We start from the raw sequence: 24,167 nt of genomic DNA, 5'->3' as shown, positions 1-24,167 counted from the left end.
CCGATTTTTATGCGTATGTCCTTTAAATGTATGACTATTAGAGTTAATGTCGCGTATCACTTTTTGACATTTGACGGTAATTTTTTTGCTTTGACTGGTGTATACGAGGAATGTTTTAACATTCGTTCATCTAAATTATGTGTAGAAATATGGTACATACAAACGGAAGCTGAGTACAAATTATTGTTTACATTGTTCAGTGCGCAGTAGGCACGTTCCGGGTTTGTTACCGAATAAGTGAAATGTATACATCATTATTTAACTTGTGTTATTTTAACAAATTTTACTCAACATTTAGTTTTACTTTTGCTTGCATGAAAAGTGCTTTTTAATTTGTCCAGAAAATAACATTGTTTGAGAGTGTAAATGATATTTCATACAGAATACATTAAATATTAATATTAAGTATATTAATAGGGGGTTCTTTCAATAAATGTACAAAGTACTGCTTTTATATGTACACGTAAATTATCCCAACGGATAGGTCGTAAAACTCGTTATATCTAGTTGAAGCCGATTGACGTGAGCAAGCAAAAGTAACTTTCGTACAGGGCTCTATAGAATGAGTTGTTTCATTTGCTTTTTTTTATATTTCTATAACTTTAAAGAGCCGAGAATCAGTCCAGATACAGTTGCGCACGTGAAATTATCGTTGATCGTGCGTTTAAACCCAAGCATATACAAATTTTCATGTACTTAATTTGTGTTTGTAATATTGATGTCAAGGACAAAGAATCGTCGTGAGACAAACTGTGGTACTGAAGAAGTGTCGCATTAATATATACGCAAGCTGCTTATTGTGGAAAATTGCAGGTACAAACTTAAACTCTGCTCCTCAAAAAATAGAGGAGGCCTCAGCAGCGTGACATTGGCCTAATTATTTAATTCAAATTATGCCGTTTAAAAAAAATCAATCTTGAAGACGATTAAAAAGAGCCGTGTCCTCTAATAATAAAACTATCTATATATTAATAAATAATAATATTCTAAAAAAGTTATAAAACGTTCACATTTCAACACAAGAACACTACGCATGTAAGCAACTTACTCGAAGTTATCTTGTACCCTGAAATACAGAACCAAATGACCGGAAAGCGTGCGGCTCATCGTGCAACGTGCTCCAGTGTTTTCAGATGGGAGATAACATTATCCTCAAGCCAAATAACATTTTGAATACAAGAAAAAAACAATTATTACATACATTGCGTGATTTCTTCTATAATGTTTCGTCTTGTAACGTCAAACTAAGCAATGGATATTTTATCGGTATCTTGTGTGCAGTTGTCGTCGAATTCAAAGTTTACGTGATCGTAACATGGTACGAGGCCAATATTAAACGTAACTCAGTCAGTACGGTGAGAACAGTTGCAGTGTAATAACGTTCGTTGTGATGCTGTAGAAATGTTAACACTCTGTTAGTATGTTCGCGTAATGTTTTATGTTAAGTTGTATAAATTATAGTGATTTAAAAAAAAGGTTTATTGGAATTGTAAGTGAGGTGGAATAGATGATCGAGTTTTTATCATATTTCGGTAAGCGAATTATTTTATATTTGGTTAAATAAAGTTTTTTATTTTCATCAAAATAATTTAAAAAAAAAAAATTGTTGGTACATAAATAAATAAATAAATAAAAACTATATTACTAAATTGAATTTACAAGAACAACATTGTTACTGTTTAGTAAATGTTTTTTTGACAATTTCATGTACTTTTGTATAAGAATGATACTTTTATGTAGACACGAGTTTATTTTTAACCGTGCTTCAAAATATATATATATATAAATAACAATAGATTGTTATTTATATAATTAATAACTTTTTTAAATATGCTAGCTTAGAAACTAGCATATTTAAAAAAGTAAATACAAAAAAAGGTGAAACGCTGATCTTCTCAGGTTCTTCTCAAAATACCCTGAGTAACCAGTTATTCCACACCAAATTTTACTTCGACTATCAATAGATACTTCTTCTAATAATTCCACACTGTAGCATCATTGTAAACCTAAATAGTAAAAAGGTGAAAATGAAAGGAATGATTGTGTACATTTTTCATTCCACCTCCGCTCTAAATAAATCATCTAAAACGACTCTTTCAAGAACAGTTACGAGGGGATCAATTTGTTTTATCGTCCGTCTTCAATGCACACTTTGGATGATTCGGCGTGGATAAAGATTCGAATACGTTTAAAAAAGCCTTAAGACCGTGGATTTGACATTAACGTTCCAAAATCAATATAGGTTTATTTCAAAAAGCAATTTTAACATGAAATTTCTGCTTATATTAGTATTTCCCCCTTTTTTTACATATTCAAATAATTTAATATCCCTACATGTAAAACAAAGTCATTTTTCGTGGTCTATAGGCTTAAATCTTTTAAACTACGCAACGGATTTAAATGCGGTTTTTCATCAACAAACAAAGTGATTCGAGAGGAAGGTTCGTATGTATAATAGTTTGTATGTATGTATATCAAAGCAGAGAAAAGCCAAGAATTTCAACTTACCTACTTACTACTCGAAAAAAAAAGATTATTTTTTATGTTTGTTGTTCAATCTAAAGGTTGTATATACCCTTATTGAAACCATGTGAAGCCGGGACAAGTAGCTAGGGAGAAATAAATTAAATAATAATTTTATATTATACTTTGACGACCTCCGTGGTCGAGTAGTGTGTACACTGGTTTTCATGGGTACATCACTCCGAGGTCCCGGATTCGATTCCCGGCCGAGTCGATATAGAAAAAGTTCATTAGTTTTCTATGTTGTCTTGGGTCTGGGTGTATGTGATACTGTCGTTACTTCTGATTTTCCATAACACAAGTGCTTTAGCTACTTACATTGGGATCAGAGTAATGTATGTGATGTTGTCCAATATTTATTTATTTACTATAATCGACCATACACTAAAACATTTAAGCTAAATATCGACGGACACTGATAGATAATAAGTTTCAGTTATATATCAACAGAATTTATCACGGGAAATGTTCCGAGGAATTGTTCGGATTAATCCCGGCTGCTGAATTTCACCTTCGGACATCTCGTCAAAATTCCAAATATCACCCGCACCACCTAAATGTCCGAAAATCCACAACAGCGCGATTTTTAAGACACTTTCTGCCTCGCACAACCACTCTGTGGAACCAGCTTTCGCCGGCGGTTTTTCCGAACCGATACGACTTGGGAACCTTCAAGAAAAGAGCGTACTCATTCCTGAAAGGCCGGCAACACACCTGCAATGATGAAACTCATCAAGAACGCCACTGACAGTTACAAATTTGTTACCACCACGCCAACCCAAGATGGATTCATCATTCAGTTTTCGTTCTACAATAATATTATATATATGTTCTATTCCATTATTCAATTATAATATTGTCTGTCATCTACTGATGTATTACACAGAGTCTACTCAACGTCATTAAACAGTTCCAAATTCGAAACTGTTTCATTTCGTATTATGTCTTATACGAGTATACGTGAGACTGACAGAATATTTTGCGTTCAACTAGCGACAAATAGAATCGAGCAAAGTTTTAGCAAAAATTAAGCATAATAACATATTTTTCAGTTTTCGTCATTAATATCGCCTTGTAACCATGACTACAGTTCCTGTAAGCATATTTATGATCCCTCATCAGTCACCTGATCTGAAGCCAACAAGACAAGGAGACAACTCAACATGCCGAATAGTTAAGTAGTCTGCAGACTGTTGTCGTAGTATTATTAGGGTATAACTTTAAAAATGCTTGATTCATACCAAATGTGATCATATTCAGTTTAGTTATTTCGCCGTGAAAGCGTAACAGACGGACAGACATAGTGACTTTCGTATTTATAAAATTAGTATAGATATATATTTTTGATGTCTGCAAAAGTTTAGAATACCGACTGTATAACAAAGATCTACAGACGACAGCTGAAGACATTTTGAACTTTTCACAAAACATTGTGAAATTATTTGTTTCTTCGGAGACTTTATCCTTTTTGAATAACATCTGAATAATTACTTAGATTACTTATCATAATTACAAACATACGTTCACGCCTATAATACAGACGTGCGTCAGATGATAGCGCAAAAAATGATCGAAACATAATCAAACCTTGGATTAGTCAGTATCAAATAACTGCTAAGATGTATGGTGATAAAACCAATCTATGTAAGAAACTGTATTAAAATCTCTCGATGGGTTTTAGCTACATCATAGCTATTACACTTTTTATTTTTTTATTTTTATTTCTAAAACAAAATTTAATGTCCAAAATCAAACATATTTTTTTCTTTATTTAAACCTCTATAAAAAACTTTTATTAAATGTAAAATTAAATGTAAATCAACAACCGGCTTGTTTATTTTGTATATAATTTTATGTCGACTAATACGACAATATAATTCTATTTGTCAATGTTTTAAACATACATATGCAATATTTATACACGACTAGATATCACCGCTAAGCCCGTACACGTAAATACATTTATATAGTAAGTATATATAAATAAAGGAGGTTGATATGGCAAAGCACAATGAGACATTGTTTCTAAGCCATATGGGCGCACATACGTTAGGTATCATTAGTATTCCTGTTCGACCTTGTACCATATTTCACCTTCGACTCCGATTACAGACACCATTTTAGTATTCCGCACCAAAAACTGTATAAAACATACTTAAGGTCGTCAACAACTCCAATCTATATTTATATCTATGTATATATGTATTTACAGTTTATTTAATGTTTACGATATATTTTTTTTATTTTTTATTTTATTTTATTTATTTTAGGGAAACATACAGCATAGTATAATACATACAATTAATACCAAAATAATTCTAACATATGCCAAAAAAAGTTTCCACTGTTGCATTAAAACATGAAGTGAACTAAAACAAGTAATAAAAGTAAAATATTATGAAAGTATATGAAATACGGTTATCAAACATGAATTATTCCAAGATTAACAAAAAAAAAAAAAAGATACAAAACAATAAGCTTCAAATAATATTAATGATAAATAGTGTTTTTTAAGACTCGTGAGAACTTAAACAGATTAACGTTAAATATATCAACATTACTATAATATTTATTATAATTAGCACATGCTCTTACCAAAAAGCGATTTTTGGAATAGTTAGTTTTACATATCGGCACATAGAAGGTTTGTTTTGAACGGGCAGAGGCATGTGGACATTTGATATTAATGTTGTTAACTAAGTACATTGAATCGATATAGTTATTTATAATTTTATAAAGAAAAACCTGATCTTTGCATTCTCTGCGTTTCTCAAGCGTCAAAATATTAAGTTTATTAACAGAATTGGACCCAAATTTGCGCGTTAATCTTCTAATAAATTTATTCTGTACTTTTTCGATAGCCATAATATACTTCGAATATTGTGGATTCCAAACAATTGAAGCAAATTCCAAACTGGACCTTACATACGCGTTATACAAAAGGTTATATGTATTTATATTTCTAAAATCACTTCCTTGGCGAAATATGAAACCCAACATGCTGAAAGCTTTTGCAATAATTTTATTCACATGCCTGTCAAACAGTAAAGTTGAATCCAGAAGCACTCCCAGGTCCCTAATCTCGGTCACCCTCCTAATTGAATGATTGGAAATTGTGTAATCAAACAAAATCGGATTTTTTTTTCTTGAAAATGTTATTATACAGCATTTATCAAAGTTAAGATGTAGACCGTTAGACAAACAATATTGCTCTAAAATGTCTAAGTCATTTTGTAAATTAGAGCAGTCATCACAGTTTTTTATGATTTTAAATAATTTTGTATCATCTGCATATAAAAGTATATTAGGATTTTGAAATGTTTTCATTATGTCATTAATAAAAATGTTAAATAAAAGGGGACCGAGGTGAGAGCCCTGGGGTACACCAGATGTTATGGGGACGAAACTAGAGATGTGTCCTTTGACAGCAACTGCTTGAGTTCTGTCACGAAGATATGATGTTAACCATCTAAGCAAATCGCCGTGTATACCGATATATTCAAGTTTTTTAATTAGTAACGAATGTGGAATTTTATCAAATGCTTTTGAATAGTCAGTATACACAGCGTCAACTTGATGTCCTCTCTCCATAGCTAAAAGAACAATATCAAGAAACTCGACAAGATTGGACTCGACTGATCTTTTAGTTACGAATCCATGTTGTTGGGTAATAAGCAGAGGTTTTATTAAAGGAAACAAAACATCGTAAATAATCTTCTCAAATAATTTTGGTATGATTGACAACTTTGATATTCCACGATAATTTTTAACATTATGCTTATCACCATTTTTATAAATAGGAACAATAAGGGATCTTTTCCAAACAGGTGGTAATATGCCTGATTGAATGGATTTGTTAAAAAGTAAATATAAAGGAACTGATAAAGACTTACTGCATTGTTTTAAAAATGTAGGATGTAAGCCATCTGGGCCACTGCCCTTAGATGAATCAAGTTTTGAGAGATATCTTTCAACTGTACAGCGTGATATGTTAAAAGTACCAATTAGGGGCTGACTATCGTACTTGTTTAAAATATCGTCCTCGGCTATTTTCCCATCATCTTCTTCGAAAACAGATTGAAAGAAGTGACTAAATAGATTTGAGATAGACGAGCCATCGGAACCAATAGTATTACCAAGGAACATGGTGTCTGGTATGTTGTTGCTACCTCTCTTTGATTTTACAAATGACCAAAAATTCCGGGAACTATGATGAATATTATCTTCCGCCCTAGCAATAAATACATTATAACACTCTATTTCCATCCATTTAGTTCTGTGTCGAAGGTCAGAAAATTTGTCATAATCGCTACTACGACCATAAATTTTCCATCGTTTATGTACTAATAATTTCTTTTTGATCAATTTAATCAAACTCTTATTAAACCATACAGGATATTTTTTGGTATCGTATACTGTTTTAGCTGGTACAAAGCGATCCACTACACTATTAACTATTGAATAAAACTTATCTACTGCGTTAATTATGTCGCATGTTTCAAATTGTTTCAACCAATCAATGTTATTCAATTCATTGTTAAGTGCATTATAGTCAGCAACCTGAAATCGCTATATTTTACGCTATAAAACAATAATAAGTAGCTTTAATTTGTAATGAGACAGATTATTAATATTAGTTTGGAAGATGGCAAAGGTACATTTTCATGAAAGATTTTTAGACTTAATTATATAAATAAGATAAAATTTATTAATTGCAAATCCAAATCAGTTATATCGAATAAAATATAAATATTATTTATTTCGGATTCGTTAAATTCTTACAAAGAATTTCAGGATTACGTTTTCACAAGGATATTATTCATATATACCGATGATAATTGCTTGCGAATATTTATTCCGTGGTCGAGTAGTGCGTACACCGGTTTTCAAGGGTAAGCCACTCCGAGGTCCCGGGTTCGATTCCCGGCCGAGTCGATGTAGAAAAAGTTTATTAGTTTTCTATGTTGTCTTGGGTCTGAGTGTTGTTTGTACCGTCGTTGCTTCTGATTTTCCATAACACAAGTACTTTAGCTACTTACATTGAGATCAGATGTTGTCCAATATTTATTTATTTATTTATTTTATTTATAAACACTTTATTGCACACAAAAGACAAAAGATACAGTGTACATAACATTACAAGAACATATAACAAAAAAGAGAAGCGTGCAAAGGCGGTCTTATTGCTTAAAGCAATCTCTTACAGACAACCCTTTAGAGTAAGAATTTGTCTGTGGGAAACGGGATGGTGCAAACAAGCATGTTTTATTCTTAAACAACTAAAAATTAAACTTTAAATAATACAAATAATATATAACAAAATAGATATATATAAGTTTAATAAATACATATGTATTATATATACCAAATAATTATATAAATAAAATTATATATATAGCAGAAAGTTATACTAAACATATAGAATAAAAATAAAACTTACGTACATAAAATATAATACTTAATAAATAAATACTAATAGTATGATAATATAGGAAATAGTATTTACGCAGATTGAATAGATAAATAATACTTATGTAACCTATTTTTAAATATATAAATTGACTCAGATTGACGAATATCGGTAGGGAGCGTATTCCATAGCTTTGCAGCTGTCATCGTAAAGGATTCGCTATAGAAGTGGGTATGAGCGACCGGCAGTGACAGTTTGTTGTCAGAGCGTGACCGCAGTTCATGTGGATATCTGACGTCAGTACCCACAAAACAGAACCGTTCCTTCAAATACGCGGGAAGAAGAGGATTATAGAGGATAGAGTAAAGAAGAGATAACATGTGCAAGTTGCGACGATGTCGAATAGTAAGCCACTTAAGTTGCGCCCGATATTCGGAGACGTGATCAAATTTCCGTAGACCAAAGATGAATTTGATGCAAACGTTCTGTAACCTTTCTAGCTTATTGAGTTGGTCCTCAGTAATGTTTGTGTAACAACAATCTGCGTAGTCCAAAATAGGAAGTAGAAGAGTTTGACATAACGTGATTTTAGTCTTAATGGGCAGAAAGTGTTTCCAACGTTTTAACAAATGAAATGTGGCGAAAACTTTTCTACTGACTTCAGCAACTTGCACAGTCCAGGATAATGTATTATCGATAAGAAGACCAAGGTTTTTAACGGAACTGCTAAGTGACAAAGGCGTATTGTTAAAGATGATCGCAGGTAGGTTGGCGTAATCAACTTTAGTAAGTAGTTTGGAGCTGCCAATAATAATGACCTGCGATTTATCTGGATTTACAAGAAGCCCGCACGTCTTGCTCCAAGTACAAATTTTATGCAATTCCTGGTTCAGCCTCTCAATAGCCCCTCCGATACCTGTTAAGGGAGCAGAAACGTAGACCTGCAAGTCGTCAGCATAAAGATGAAAGGAAGACGAGAGGAGATGGGATACAGTATTAATAAAAATGGAAAATAAAAGTGGAGAGAGGACACTGCCTTGAGGAACACCAGATGAGAGAGATTGGAGGCTGGATAATTTATTATTAATCCGTACACATTGCTGACGACCAAACAGGTAGCTACGAAACCACTCACATGCATCGGAAGAGATATTAATCGACCGAAGCACTGCCAGCAGGAGATTTAAATCAACCGTATTGAACGCATTACTGAAGTCCAATAATGCCAGGATACTAACATGTCTGTTGTCCATGTTAAAACGTATATCGTCGCATACTTTAAGTAGGGCAGTAGTAGTACTATGACCTCTCCGAAATCCTGATTGGAAATCAGAGAGTACATTGTACTCTGCTAGATACTTTGTTAATTGAAGATGGACAATACGTTCTAACACTTTAGACAGAAATGGAAGGATAGATATTGGACGAAAGTGAAAGAAAGATATGGGATTTTTGTTTTTGGGAATAGGAAGGATATAAGCTAAACGCCAAGTGGAAGGGAATTCATTATGGTCAAGGGAGAAATTGAAAATGTGAAATAATATAGGGAGAACATAATCTAACACAGCAAGTATCATTCTACGGTTGATTCCATCACATCCCATGGCATCGGATCTTATTGCAAGGATGTTGGCCTTAACGTCACTAGCAGTAATTGGGGAAAAGTGAAAAGAGGGTCTGTTAGGAATAGGCAAGGATCTAAAATGATTTAAAGTACTAATTATATCACTGTTGTTCATTAGGACAGTACTAGCAAAAAATCCGTTCAGAGCATTGAGATCAACAGTATGAGGGATCCTGGATGCTTGTCGTCCAATACCTAGAGATTGTAGGAATTTCCATGTCTGAGAAGAATTGCTGTTCACAATCTTATCTTGTATATATTTACGTTGAGCATCTCTACATACTTTACGGCACCGATTACGTAAACTCTTATATTTCACGAGGTTGTCAATAGTTGGGTTTAATTTAAATTTTGATTTAGCTCTGTCACGCTTCTTCATTAACTGCCGAATGTCCTGAGATAACCAAGGTGCAGGTAGGTGTTTGAGCTTGATGGGACGGAAAGGAGCATGTTTATCGAAGAGATCATTTAGAGAGGAGTTAAAAAGTTCAAGTTTCTCATCGATAGTAGAAGCGTTTAAAATTGAGTCCCAATTGATAGCACTAAGATCCTGCATAAATTTTTCGTTGTCAAAATGTTTGAAGCTTCGACGCATGACCACAGTGGGTTTAACTTTCGGCGGACGTACTTTGTACGACAGATATATTAGGTCATGGTACGAAAAGGCTTCAGCAGGTAGTTGTCCGTGAATTTCAACATGCTCCAAGGATGAAACAAAGGATAGGTCAAGTTGGCTTGGGATGCAGTTGGGAAAGTAATGAGTGGCATTGGATGGGAGAAAATTTAGATTGGAGCTATTAATTATGTTCAATAAGCGCTTGGCACGAGCGTCATTTTTGATAAGGCAGGTATTGAAGTCGCCCATAATAATAGCATGGTTAACATTAGGCAAGGAATTTTCCAATAGACTTTCGAACGTGTCGAAGTAGTCTATGTGGAGCGAAGGACTGTAAAAAACACCGAGTAGTACCTTAATGTGTCCAAATATAACCTCGATGAGTATGTGCTCGGCGGATTCAGAGTATTGGGAATCGGATTTATTCAGGATAGTGAAAGGAATGTGGTTACGTAAATAAATAGCAACTCCTCCGCCTCCTTTTCCAGTTCGATCATTGCGGATAAGATGAAAGTTAGGTAATGAGAAGGAGGAAGAAGGAAGAGATGGCTTGAGGAATGTTTCGGAGATAAGGATAGCGTGAATATTAGAGTTGCCAAAGGAAGATAAGAGATCAGGATAGTGAGCTGGAATACTCTGCGCATTCAAATGAACAACATTAAAATTTTTTGGGAAAAGAGAGAAGGTTGAATCAAGAGAAGTGGAAAGCGGGATGTAAGTACTATGAAAACTGTCAGCCGAAGAGGAAAGTGATACAAAAGTGTTATCATCGTCTGAGTCAATATTCAGATCAATATTATTAATACTCATACTAAATAAATATAAATATATATATAATAAATATATTTAGAAATAATATATATGTATATTTAAACAAATGTATATAACCCGTAAAAGCTAATTTTATCAGACAAAAACTTACACTTACCAGCACTAACACAAGTTGGTCATAGTTAAATGCATGAAATAGAACAAAAACAGTGCAAACAGCAACACCAAAGCATAGCAAAAACATCAAAAAAAAAAAAAAAAAAAAACATTTAGGCACAAAAATCAATCAATGGATAGATAATAATTAAATCTCCTCGCTTAGTAGTTAGGTATATTCAGCGAATATTTAAACAATATGACATTTAAAATGAAAACAAATAGGTATTGATAAAAAAAAAAAACAAATAAATTAAGTTACATTAATTTACAAAATATATATCTATGTTTTATCAAGAAATAACAGTAGATATATGGTATCCATATTTCTGCTTAAAACGGAACGCTTTTGTTTATGGCTCAATATTTGTTTACTCTGTAATCTCATTTGTCAGTTTGACCTTTGAGTTTGACAATCATTATGATGAATGTCGGTATCGGTAAACAAATAAAAGAATTGTGTTCGGTAAATTATATGGCGAGTCGAAGTACTGAGATTTAATTATTATTACTCTATAATTCGAATGAGATCTCACAACATGCACACACCGAACGATGTGATTGTGACAAGTAACTAAGATAAATAAATAAAGAGATAAGCGGATAGAATTATTGCAACCGTAATGAAACAGATAAACAAACACCTCAGAAGCAAAATTAATATAAAACTATGACACAAAGATAAGGGATAATTAATAACATAAAACAAAAGAAAAGAAAGTATTACTTTTTGACGGTTCTTTTTGGCCTGATATTGGAGATTTTCAAGTCTTTTGATGCCAGGGTGCCGCAGCTAGTAGAAGCAGTAGGAGTAGTGTTTACCTCTGTGATGTCGGTGGATGAAGTTAAGGACTTTAATTCAGCCATCGTAGAAATCCTCTTCTTAGTGCCATGTGACTCTAAAACTACCACAGTGCCGTTCCTAGTCCAGCACTTTGTGATCCCGAATCGCTGGCGAGCCGCAACAAAAACCTCATGACGTTCTTTAGTGAGGAATTCAGATATAGTAATACCAGTATTCCTCAAATTGGTTTTACTGAACCAGACCTTATTTCTAAGGTCAATATCTCGGAATTTGATAAGAACGGCACGTGGCTTGTCAGAGCTGGAGCGGCCGAGACGGTGACAACGGCTTATATCTTCCACTTTCAATTCGGGGATTTTTAGATGTTCAGAAAGAATCTTAACGGTACCTGACACCAATTTTTCTGATTTGCTTTCCTGAATGCCGTGGACAAGAAGAATTTTTCTACGGGATTTCATTTCTAACTCATCATACTTGCCAGCCAAAAGCCCAAGTTGTAACTGAAGCCCCTCTAGAGCACCCATAACAAAACTTCTGAAGACACTGAATTGAGCCGCAATATTGGAAGTAGGACTTGTGGCCGGGATGGAAGCACTTTGAAGATTTTTTTGAAACTCGGCCATTTTATTATCAAAATGATCTCTGAGTTCAAATATTGTGTGTTTCAAGGACTCCATTGTTCTGCTGCTGTTGTATTGTTTGAACAATTGGAAGAATTTTATGAAAATTTTTATTGTGAATGCGATAGGTGTTTAGTGTAGACTATAATTGTTGTCATTAAAGGAATGTAATACTGGTAAGTGACAAGACTTTCACAGCATATTTCTCATTAATTTAATTAAATAAAACGAGAGCATTAAAAAACATGAGTTCACTTATTTTACACATACCCGCAAGAAGCTTTATTTATTTATTTAAGGATGTCATGTCTCATCTGATATTATTATATTAAATATTCACACGTAGAGAATTACCCCCAGATGATGAGATGGCCGAGATGGCCCAGTGGTTAGAACGCGTGCATCTTAACCGATGATTTCGGGTTCAAACCCAGGCAGGCACCACTGAATTTTCATGTGCTTAATTTGTGTTTATAATTCATCTCGTGCTCGGCGGTGAAGGAAAACATCGTGAGGAAACCTGCATGTGTCTAATTTCAACGAAATTCTGCCACATGTGTATTCCACCAACCCGCATTGGAGCAGCGTGGTGGAATATGCTCCATACCTTCTCCTCAACGGGAGAGGAGGCCTTAGCCCAGCAGTGGGAAATTTACAGGCTGATTATGTTATTTTATGTTATGTAGAGAATTACACTACAAACAGATTATGCTCACAGTAACGATCCACAATGGAATCCAACCCTTTAAACTGAAACACAATAGCAATAAAAAGTACTAACTGTTAGCACTGGAATAATTGATAACTGAGTGGTACCCAGGCAGAATTACTTCACCAAAAAAGAAAATAGTGATGAATATTAAATTAATACGAGTGAGTCGCTCGCAAAATTCGCGTTTATTCAACAAATTTTTAGGAATTTCGAAAGCTATGACAGGTCTTGTTTTGATTTAATGTCATTGTAAACTGTCGACGTATGATCGCACGTTTTACATTTGTTTTTTTTTTTTATACAGCCATAGCACCACTCTCTATTCGGCCAGGAATTTTTTCCGCTCTCTAAAATTAATTATTAGTTAAATCGTAACAGTTTATTAAATTGCAATCAAGAATCCTCTTTAATTTTCTGCACATCTACATCTGGAGCTCTTCAAAATAAAACCATAACCAATCTTCAACCTGCAGCTGTCGTCCCATAATCAGTCAGACAAAAATCGGCTTACGTTATTAATATATAAGATTATTATAAAAACTTGTGGTTATTTCTATCCCTTATAGACAATCTGACAACGTCTATTTAGACTTTAAATTATTAATTTAATACTTATGGTAGAGGTAAATCGAAGTTATCAATTAAGGATTAATATATTCAACTTAATAATTTGGTTATCGTATATACATGTAGTTATAAGGCTTTACATATAGTATATATCTGGTGCAAATACAAGTGATGCGCAGTGTAGACATAGCATTGCAGTTCAATATATAGAAGCACTAGAATTATTGTGCTCCAAATCTACAGATGTTAGTATACAAGACCGCAATTATAATTTACAAGCAACGTAACTTAATTTAAGCAAACGTTACTACATATTAATTTTGGAATATTTCGAGATATGAAGGGATTTCTTTTGATCGTCATCTACAGAAGCCCTTGAGCCATTTTCTACCCATTCTCCCTTTACTTTCCAAAAATTAAATAAAATTAATCAAATACAAATCCTTGATAATTATACCTTTAACATTTTTATTATAAATGTTCAATTTAACAATGCAATTTTAATATCTAAGACCACCCGACCTACCCGATGGTAAGTGGTCACCACTGCCCATAGACATTGGTGCCCGAAAAATGTCCTTTGTGCCTGTAGGGCTCACTCATCCTTTAAATCGGAACACAACAATCCTATATATATCTCTGATGATGACAACCATGATTCATTTATTTTCACAAAAACTATGAATCACTATCCGGAAATATAGATCTCGGTTCTAGGCGAGAGGAAATACCGTATGGCTATGCTAATAGTTATGATGTACGATTCGCAGAAATAGAAATAACATCGATGATACCATTTCTATATACATGTATCGACACTAGCGCCGTCTGTTCATAAATATTTTATCTGGGACCAAAACATTTTATAAACGTTTTCCCGTTGACCGTCATTTTGTATACATAATCGCTGGATATGCATCAATCGTCTATTTAAAAGTTGAAAAGTAGTCATAAGCAATTCATAGACAATCCAAATGACGTCATAGACAATTCTTTTCAATTAATTACTTTTATACTCAGTTATACCATGACATACGGTTTCAACACATTTCGGAGAAAAAACGGACTATTGTATACAAGATTCATCACTCCTTTTATGTATATGAGGCCTTAGGGCTTATACAGTTACTATGCAAACGTGTAATAGCTTTGCGACTACTTTATAAAGGTCATGGACGAGTAAATAACGTGAAAACTGTCAAACAGACTCACACAGACCCTAGTACAGTATTGTATTAACTCATTTTTACATACATACTTTAAAAAAAGACATACTTTTTGAAGAAAGAAATGTGGACGTGATGGGACGCCATATGCTTGAAAGATATGTTATGTGAAACATCGAAACTGATGATTTTTGAAAGAATATGTTATGAAAGGCAATAAATATAGAGTTAAATTAGTTATTATTATTATTATACGAGTCGGTTGTTGATGTTTCATAATCATATCATAATTTCGTCATCCTTTACTGCTTCTCAGCCTCTTCTCGTTTCTATATGTACGAAGCCATTCAATCGATACGTTGATAAAAATTAAACCACATAAATAAGCAAAGCTTTATTTATAGAAATAATTGTGAGTCTAATTTGTGAAAAAAATATTTTGTATAATCTATTTAAAAGACGTCATCTGTGACGTCATATATAATATCTCAGGTTAAGACGAGATAAATAAAACTAAAATATTTTTAAAAGACAAGCATATATTCTCATCTACTAAACGAATAAAATTTAGTATAGTAGATTGTAGATCCGGAACGAAATGTGTGGCACAAAGCTTGTTAGATGAAACTACTTTAAAATTCATTTAAAGGTTTAGTCATACTATCAGGTGAATTTCAATAAAAGATTGCCAAAATAGTTACCATAATATAAACACTTATCTGTATCTTCCAATCAACACTTGGTGGTGGGGTTTCGTGCAAGTCGGTTTGGATAGCTACCATCCACTCCTAACCTAATCTACCACCAAGCAGCAATATTTAGAATTGTCCTGTTCTGGTTTGAAGAATTAGTGAGCCATTGCAACCACAGGCACAAAAGACATTCTTAGGGCACTAATATCTATGGGCAGTGGTGACCACTTACCATCGGGTAGCCCATTTGCTAGGCATAAAAATACTAGTATATTTTTGTTTCAACATACAAACAGTACTCTTTATTGTTTTTAGTGTTTGATACAAAATATACCGAAGACGACCGAAGATAAACGAAGTAGAACCGGCAAAAGAAGGGCTACTTGATACTTAGGCTTTGTTTATGGTTTCTTATTTTACTAAAATGGCTGAACGTGATCGTTTACTTCCCATTTGTTTACTTTGTTGGGCTATATTCACTCATTGCAGTATATATTTGACCAACTTAAAAATAGAAGATTATCAATTCGGTTAATTTTTTTTTATGCTTGTTTCCTCGGAACTCTTCCATTTAAAAACCGATATGGAATATTTTTTTGGTCCTATTGTATTTCGATGAAAAAAATTGAAGTCTCTTTTTTGTTAAAAAAATATTTAATATTACTTATTAGTTTGAATAGCAAGATTCGCTGTAAACAAACGTTTATTTAAAGATTAAGCTTTTATTTAACTCGCAATGTTCTGCTTAACTTGCAATGCAATGTTCGTTTGTTTATGTTAAATCTTATGCAAGCTAAATTACAACCACTTCCTGTTACCCTACGGAGTTGAAATACTGCACGTTGACTCGGTTATGATGATAATGTATTCTATGGTCTGATACAACGCTCAGGATTAGCTTCAGCTGAAGAAAATGCTCTATGCTTTAATGTTGAGGACATTAAAGCGTAGAGCCGAACGAAACATTGAAATAAAAGTTTTTGATCAAAAGTATTGGAACGATGTTCTTCTACGCAGCTTTCCCTCTCTTTCCATCTCTTTCTCTCTGTCTCTTTCTATTGTTTACGGTTTTATATAATATTATTTAGAACTTTTTTACATTAGCGTTAGCAGCCTGTAAATTTCCTACTGCTGAGCTAAGGCCTCCTCTCCCTTTGAGGACGTTTGGAGCATATTCCACCACGCTGCTCCAATGCGGGTTGGTGGAATACACATGTGGCAGAATTTCGTTGAAATTAGACACATGCAGGTTTCTTCACGGTGTTTTCCTTCACCGCCGAGCACGAGATGAATTATAAACACAAATTAAGCACATGAAAATTCAGTGGTACCTGCCTGGGTTTGAGCCCGCAATCATCGGTTAAGATACACGCGTTCTAACCACTGGGCATTCTCGGCTCAAACTTTTTCATTTGTTTTAATTCACTCGGGATTTTTAATTTTATTCAACTATTCTAAAATGTTGTTATATTATTTTATCGTGGTTGTTATTTAATACATTATATATATACAGCGAAAACAACTTCGTTCCAGCCGGGTGTTTCACGACACCTCGCATTAATTTTACTGTTTAATTATTAAGGTACTTATAACTATATATTATTCAAAGCACAAATATTATTACTGGTATTGTGTAATATAATACATTGTTCAAGACACCAACTCATCATTTTATATAATTACAACAGAATATACACAAAATTACGATTAAATATTAAATTTTTAGTTTATATACGATAAAATAACTTTCACAAACATATTCTGTTGGTTTTTACGTTACCGTTTACACACCGGGGACGTACTTGCTTGGATGAAAAATGTTCCTTTAGAAATACCTTAACTAACTTCAATCTTGATCATTGATCTGCCAGAATATCACATGCAAGATAAAATAAATTCCGTAACATTTTTTCAATTTTAACCTATATTTAATATATATTTTCTCTAGAAGTAGAATGAGCACCCACGGGTCATCTCAAAATTTATTGCAGGAGCATTTGCTAGCAGTAGCTCTTTGTTTTCCGGCTTTTATCACCGCTATTTTGAGATCGCTCGTGTAAGACCACATGCTGACAGATTCAAGGAAAGGGCCTTTAGGCAAAGCTTTTATTACAATAATCACCGAAGCCACGTTATAAGTGGTATATTTATTTTATACAACCTAACATTAGTATTATCGCACGCTCTACATAAATTATGTGGAACCAAGAAATCAGAATTAAAGTAATGCCTTGTACACCCCTACCTCTTTCTATATCTGTTTCTTTCCTCTACCCTAAGGTTGCCTGGAAGAGATCGCTGTTTAGCGATAAGGCCGCCTCTTGTGCATCTTTCTTAAATGTGATTCAACTTTATGTTTACTGGTGTACAATAAAGCGTATTGATTTGATTTGATTTAATGAAACAGCTATTGAATGTCACAGTCCTCAGTGAAGGTCTCTCCTAAGTGGTTTTGTAAGAAGTAGTTTTGAAGAAAAATCTAACTAAATCTATCATCATGATAATCAAGAAACGGTCCTTAATTTACCGCTTAACAGCAACTGCGTTTTTATTATTGTGATGTATTGTTTGATAAATCTGAAACTAGTTGAGGTAATCAAATTTGTTTGAAACAACTGTACTTTCAATATATATTAAATATATATATATATTTCTTTTTTTTTTCGAGCGCTTTATATACAATAAACAAATATAACACGACTCGAATGCCACCTGCCACATCCACCTAGATTAAATCCAATCGGGTGGACGATGCGTGAACGCATTAAAATACAATTATCAACGAATTACGATATGAACAAAAACAATTGTTATTAACTATTTTTTCCAAAATATATAACGACTATAAAAATTTTGATACTTGACTGAGATACGTTTCTAATAAATCTAAATCTAAATTAATCTTACATTTATACTGAACCCAACGCAAAAATAATTATCGCAATTGTTAACTAAATAAAAAAATATTTCCAAGCCGATGGATCTATTCACTCACGAAGACGCGTCTCTCCAGGTTATTTCATAGCCGTTTTATTAAAATAAATTAAACAAAAATCATCTAATTTGTATTTTTTCGTGTCTTTACCCATTAGTGTCTCACGAACACATTAGACATTTTGCACTCACTCATTAAAACTAAATATAATGCACGCAACGTAATCTATGCATAAAAATGGAACCTCTTTTCGAAATCTTTCAATAATATATATATATATATATATATATATATATATATATATATATATATATATATATATATATATATATATATTTAATCTAATTTTAATAAATAAGTACAGAACTCATTAGTAACTATTAAATTATAAAAAACAAATTTGGAACCTCATTTGTAAACCCTTTATTAAAATATATATATATATAACTATTTAACCTCATTTTAATAAATTGGTACAGAACTCGTCCGAACCTATTAAACTGTGGTTACTATATAAACACTGATTGAAACTTTATAAAGGAGGAACGGATCACGTAAATACGTAATAGGGTCATGGCCTATGGAAAATTGATTGACATTTTGAATTCTAAAACAAGCCGATCAAACTGCTAGCATATTAGAACCATTGCGATAATCCCCTATTTCGATTTTCCCGATTAAACGATTTTCATTTATTAAACTGTGATTGTGACAAGTGATATAACAACTTAGTTCCCGATTGGCGATGCAAGAAATTGTTAATATATATTGCACGGTGGTGACCACTTGCCGTCAGATACTCCATTTATCCGTTTGCCTACCTATTATTATAAAAAAAAGAATTTTGAATTGTACAGAATTCATTTGATGCTTAATCGGAGTACAATGATAACAGCATTCCTTAGAAAAATGTCTTTCTTTTTGTGATCATTGATTTGACATGCAATAGAAAGAGACAGCATTATTTACTAATCAGCCCATAAACAATATTTATATTATATATAAATCCGTAAGTTTTTTATTAAATAATAGTCTGTAATTATAAATATACTCAGTCACTACTTTACTTACTGCGACTTCCAACTGTCTCCTAGATTATGTCTGTTAATCATTGGTGTTTCCGAACCAATAGTTCCTAATTATGTGTTATTTATGTCACCGTAAAATTGTAAACACCGTTAGATTATTATAAATAAATAAATATTGGACAACATCACATACATTACTCTGATCCCAATGTAAGTAGCTAAAGCACTTGTGTTGTGGAAAATCAGAAGTAACGACGGTACCACAAACACCCAGGCCCAAGACGACATAAAAAACTAATGAACTTTTTCTACATCGACTCGGCCGGGAATTGAACCCAGGACCTCGGAGCGGCGTACCCATGAAAACCGGTATACACACTACTCGACCACGGCGGTCGTTATTATCTAACTCGTGAGATTGTAAACTGTCGAAAGATTGCGAACCGTAAAAAACTGCTTACAATTTAACGCTTTATAATCTATCGCAGTAATTTTCATTGAAATTACAAAAACTACTACTATCGAGTAAGCTATCGAAATTTCAACAATGAAAACGTTTAGGTATTTATTACAGTTACTTCCCTTTACTTCTTACATATTTGGCAAACTGACAACGAAAAGAGGTCAATAAGGATATAAGGCCACTAGTGGAAATGTGAACGACTTTGACACTATTGACGTTAAGTGAGCTCTTGTAAAGCCTTCTAACATCACTTATGATTCTCATTTAGGAACGTAACCTTAATCTAAAAACATCTTGCTATTTCTAAGACAACTTCTGATATTAATATTTCTGTATAAAAAGCTTTATTAAATACACTTGTTTATAAAACAAAGAAATTAACAAAAACAAACTTATTCAAATAAATTGTGAAAATAATGAGAGTTTATTCCAAAAATTATGATTATTAAATGACTTTTGCTTATCTTTAATTTGATATTATTAATAATTTCGTTATTAAATGTAATCTTAATTCACTATTACTGAAGTCTATTTGAATTAAGATAATAAAATATAAAGAAGCACGATGACTCAAGTGTATTTGCGTCATGTAACAATGTTACAGTCACAGGTTCAATACTGATCCAATATATTTTAGTTTCAAAAATTAAGAATCAGTTTGATTGGAAAACTTATAGTGATTTAATGTAAGCCATGGCCTGTAAACATAAAAAATACTTATCTATTTTGTTGAGGTGATATCATATCAAGCTCAAGGATTACTCCTTAGATTCCGTGACAGTGCATGGCAGTGTCAATGTCTATAAGCATCTCTTGTCCAATTTGATATTTTCTATCGCAAATGAAAATCTATAAACAGTTATTTATATCCATAACTGACAAAAATATATGAATTTCTTACAGATCTATTAAATCAAAATAAAAATATACTTTATTCAAGTAGGCTTTGCACAAGCAACTTTTACAAGCACTTTTGAATCGTCATTTAACAAATTATATTAAGTAAGGCTACCACCGGTTCGGAATGTAGATTCTACCGAGATGAACCGGCAAGTAACTCAGTAGTTACTCTTTTTCAACATCTAAAAATACAGTCATGTTAGTTAAATACAATTATATATGTATGTTATATATCCTGCCTGGAAGTCAACAAGCATTAACTCCATGCTTTGTTAACATCTATATAATCTTGTATCGAGTAATATGCCTTCTTTACCAATGTATTTTTTACAAAAGATTAGAATTTATGAAACGGCAAAGTTAAAAATGTCGTAACTCATATAAAAACCAAAATCCGCGCAAAATACAATTACATTGGGCCATGGGTTACTTCGCCAGCTAAACAATCTTTGCAAATCGATGTTTGCAAGAATGAATGAACGATTATTTTAGACATTCAATAATCAAGGGTAAGTGAATAATTAATCTCAAATATACAACAGTCGGCATGGCATACCTTTATATTAAGAAATAATTATACTTAAATATTTAGTGCATGTTTAATGTTTATGATTCCCATTATAGACTCGACTCTTACGTACGTACGCACGTGTGTTCCAAATATAAGTCATGTTATTAAATAACTCCTGAAGCCATACAGTACTTCTAAAATTAAAACTGATTACATATTTTATTATTTAATTTTGACATAAAGGGGTATAATAAATGCAAAATCGTTTGAATGTTGCAAATATAAGTCCCTTTCTCTCTCGGTTGATCTCGGTAGAATTAGTATTTCTAAGTGGCGGTAGCTGTGCGTTATAAGTTAACTATAAGTGAGCGCCTCGAATTGGCGAAAATTCTGATTGCCGCGCGTCCCTTACACGATTTTCTTGATATGTGATATAATGCCCTTTTTCATCTATACCCATCGACGTTATTGTATTATTTTACTAGTTTTAATCAAGAAAACAAATTCTAAATATTCTTTCAAAATCAAAATCAAAATATTATTTATTCGAGTATGCTCATAAAAGCACTTTTGAATCTTCAATTACAGTATTGAATTAAATGCAAAGCTAGCACCGGCTTGGAAAGTAGTTTCTACCGCGAACTATGTATTATTCTGAGGACCTTGAAATATTTTAACTATAGTATGATAATTAATACAGAGATAGTCACAGTTTCTACAGTAGTACTCTCGTCTCTAAAACGAGTCAAAAGTGTTTATAAGAGGTTGCAGGAAAAATATTAATAAATAAAGAATTATGGAATCCGGTTTTTCGTTCAATTTTATAATTCATCATCGTACTCTTCTCTTTAGATCTATATATTCTTATACCGTGTTAAATAAATTATATAAATAAAAAAATAACATGAAAGTAATAAAGCATTTGAAATAATTATTATTTGTAGTTCGCTTTAATCATTTTCACTACGTAAGCGAATTTCCGAGATACCTGATCATACATCGCCACATGAGCTGCCCATAAAAAAGTAATACATATTTGAATTCCTACTAAACTTTCTAATATAGAAGCGGAGATTGAACACTCCGTCCATAAACCGGCGAAACGCATAACTCCCTTTTATAGCGTAAGATTTTATTATTCGGCTTACGCAGGCAAAATAAAATCGACAGGAAATACTCCAATGACCACTTATTTCATTACGGTTAAATATAATATTAAAAATATTAATTTCACTTCTATTTTATAGTGTATGTATACTTGATCAAGTTTATTATTTCATAAATATACAGACAAGTTAATATTTTTTGACATGTTAGAAATGTAACAAAATCAAATATGACAAATTCGTTTAAAAAAAAATAAAACAGGTGGGCAAAAACTGGTGAAAGAATAAGATCGGACTACACAATTTTATAATTATAGTGAATAGTTAATTACCAGCCTAAATTTTAGACTTCTTACATTAAATAAAGAAGCAATTATATCCTGAAATTAGTTCAATTCAAATTTCATATTTAATTAGCCTTATCAGATTATATCGTCACGGAGCTCATTCCCCAGTGGACTTCCGTCTGCGGTGATGATTATGATATATACTACACTAGTAAAAAAATCCTAGTATTCATAAAAGTAAAGTATTTCGTCTGTCAAACCCAGTGAGCAAGATACGATTAAAGTCAATATTCTTTTAAACTTACAATATTGTTTTGTCTGGAAGAATCCACGGTTTTGAAGTTTCTATTAAGGGATCTAAGTTATGTAGAATTGTTAATTATCTTGTCGTGTTGCTGGAGTAGTGATGTGGTGCTGAGTTATTTCTAATATAATGTCCTTATCGCTGTATTTCATTTAAAGTTGCAGGGCCTTGTGAAGGCTGAAATACTGCGGAAATGATAGGTTCATGCTGTGTGACCCTAGCTAATAAAACTGTCTGAAGCAAACCTAATACTTATATTTAGTCATAAATAGTTTTGCTCGGTCCATAGTTTTATGTTTTAAAAATAGAAGACAATTTCAAATACTTTAAAGGATTAAGAAACATTAAGAAATAAATGTTAAGGTTTATGAAAAAATAATTCATTAACAACATTAACAGCCTGTAAATTTCCCATTGCTGGGTTAAGGCCTCCTCTCGTTTTGAGGAGAAGGTTTGGAGCATATTCCACCACGCTTCTCCAATGCGGGTTGGTGGATACACATTTGGCAGAATTTCGTTAAAATTAGACACATGCAGGATTCCTAACGATGTTTTCCTTCACCACCGAGCATAAGATGAATAATAAACACAAATTAAGCACGTGAAAATTCAGTGGTGCTTGCCTGGGTTTGAACCCGCAATCATCGGTTAAGATGCACGCGTTCTAACCACTGGGCCATCTCGGCTCATCGATTCATTAACTCGAGGTGTAATTATGTGGTATGTAAATCATTGTCGTGTTTTGTGAAATAATATTATGAAATGTAGAAATTAGCGCAACGTTCAACCGCTGACCGGAAACCATTTAATTGAAACGGTATGCCCACAATTCGGCCTGTGTTATTTGATAAAAAAATATTTTACCTAAATCCAATCGCCGATATAATTAAGGCTGATTGAACGTGCAGGCCATTTCGAAGTCTTATTAAATTAGTTTAACAACCCGCTACAGTCGCAATCTCGTTAAAAGA

General features: G+C 32.9%; 1 protein-coding gene across 2 annotated transcripts in view; it reads left to right on the top strand.

Annotated features, from left to right (window-relative positions):
• Positions 1 to 1,351: 1,351 nt before the first annotated feature.
• LOC113397137 (CD151 antigen) overlaps positions 1,352 to 24,167 on the top strand; it is a 112,367-nt gene continuing 89,551 nt past the window's right edge. For both annotated transcript variants that reach the window (XM_064217515.1, XM_026635306.2), the window contains exon 1: positions 1,352 to 1,532. The gene's annotated coding sequence lies outside the window, so the exon portion shown is untranslated. The remainder of the gene's footprint in view (positions 1,533 to 24,167) is intronic.

This window comes from Vanessa tameamea, chromosome 3 (assembly GCF_037043105.1).
Source record: "Vanessa tameamea isolate UH-Manoa-2023 chromosome 3, ilVanTame1 primary haplotype, whole genome shotgun sequence".
In the NCBI taxonomy this organism is placed as follows: Eukaryota; Metazoa; Arthropoda; class Insecta; order Lepidoptera; family Nymphalidae; genus Vanessa; species Vanessa tameamea.
This window is presented reverse-complemented; position numbering and strand designations above follow the sequence as displayed.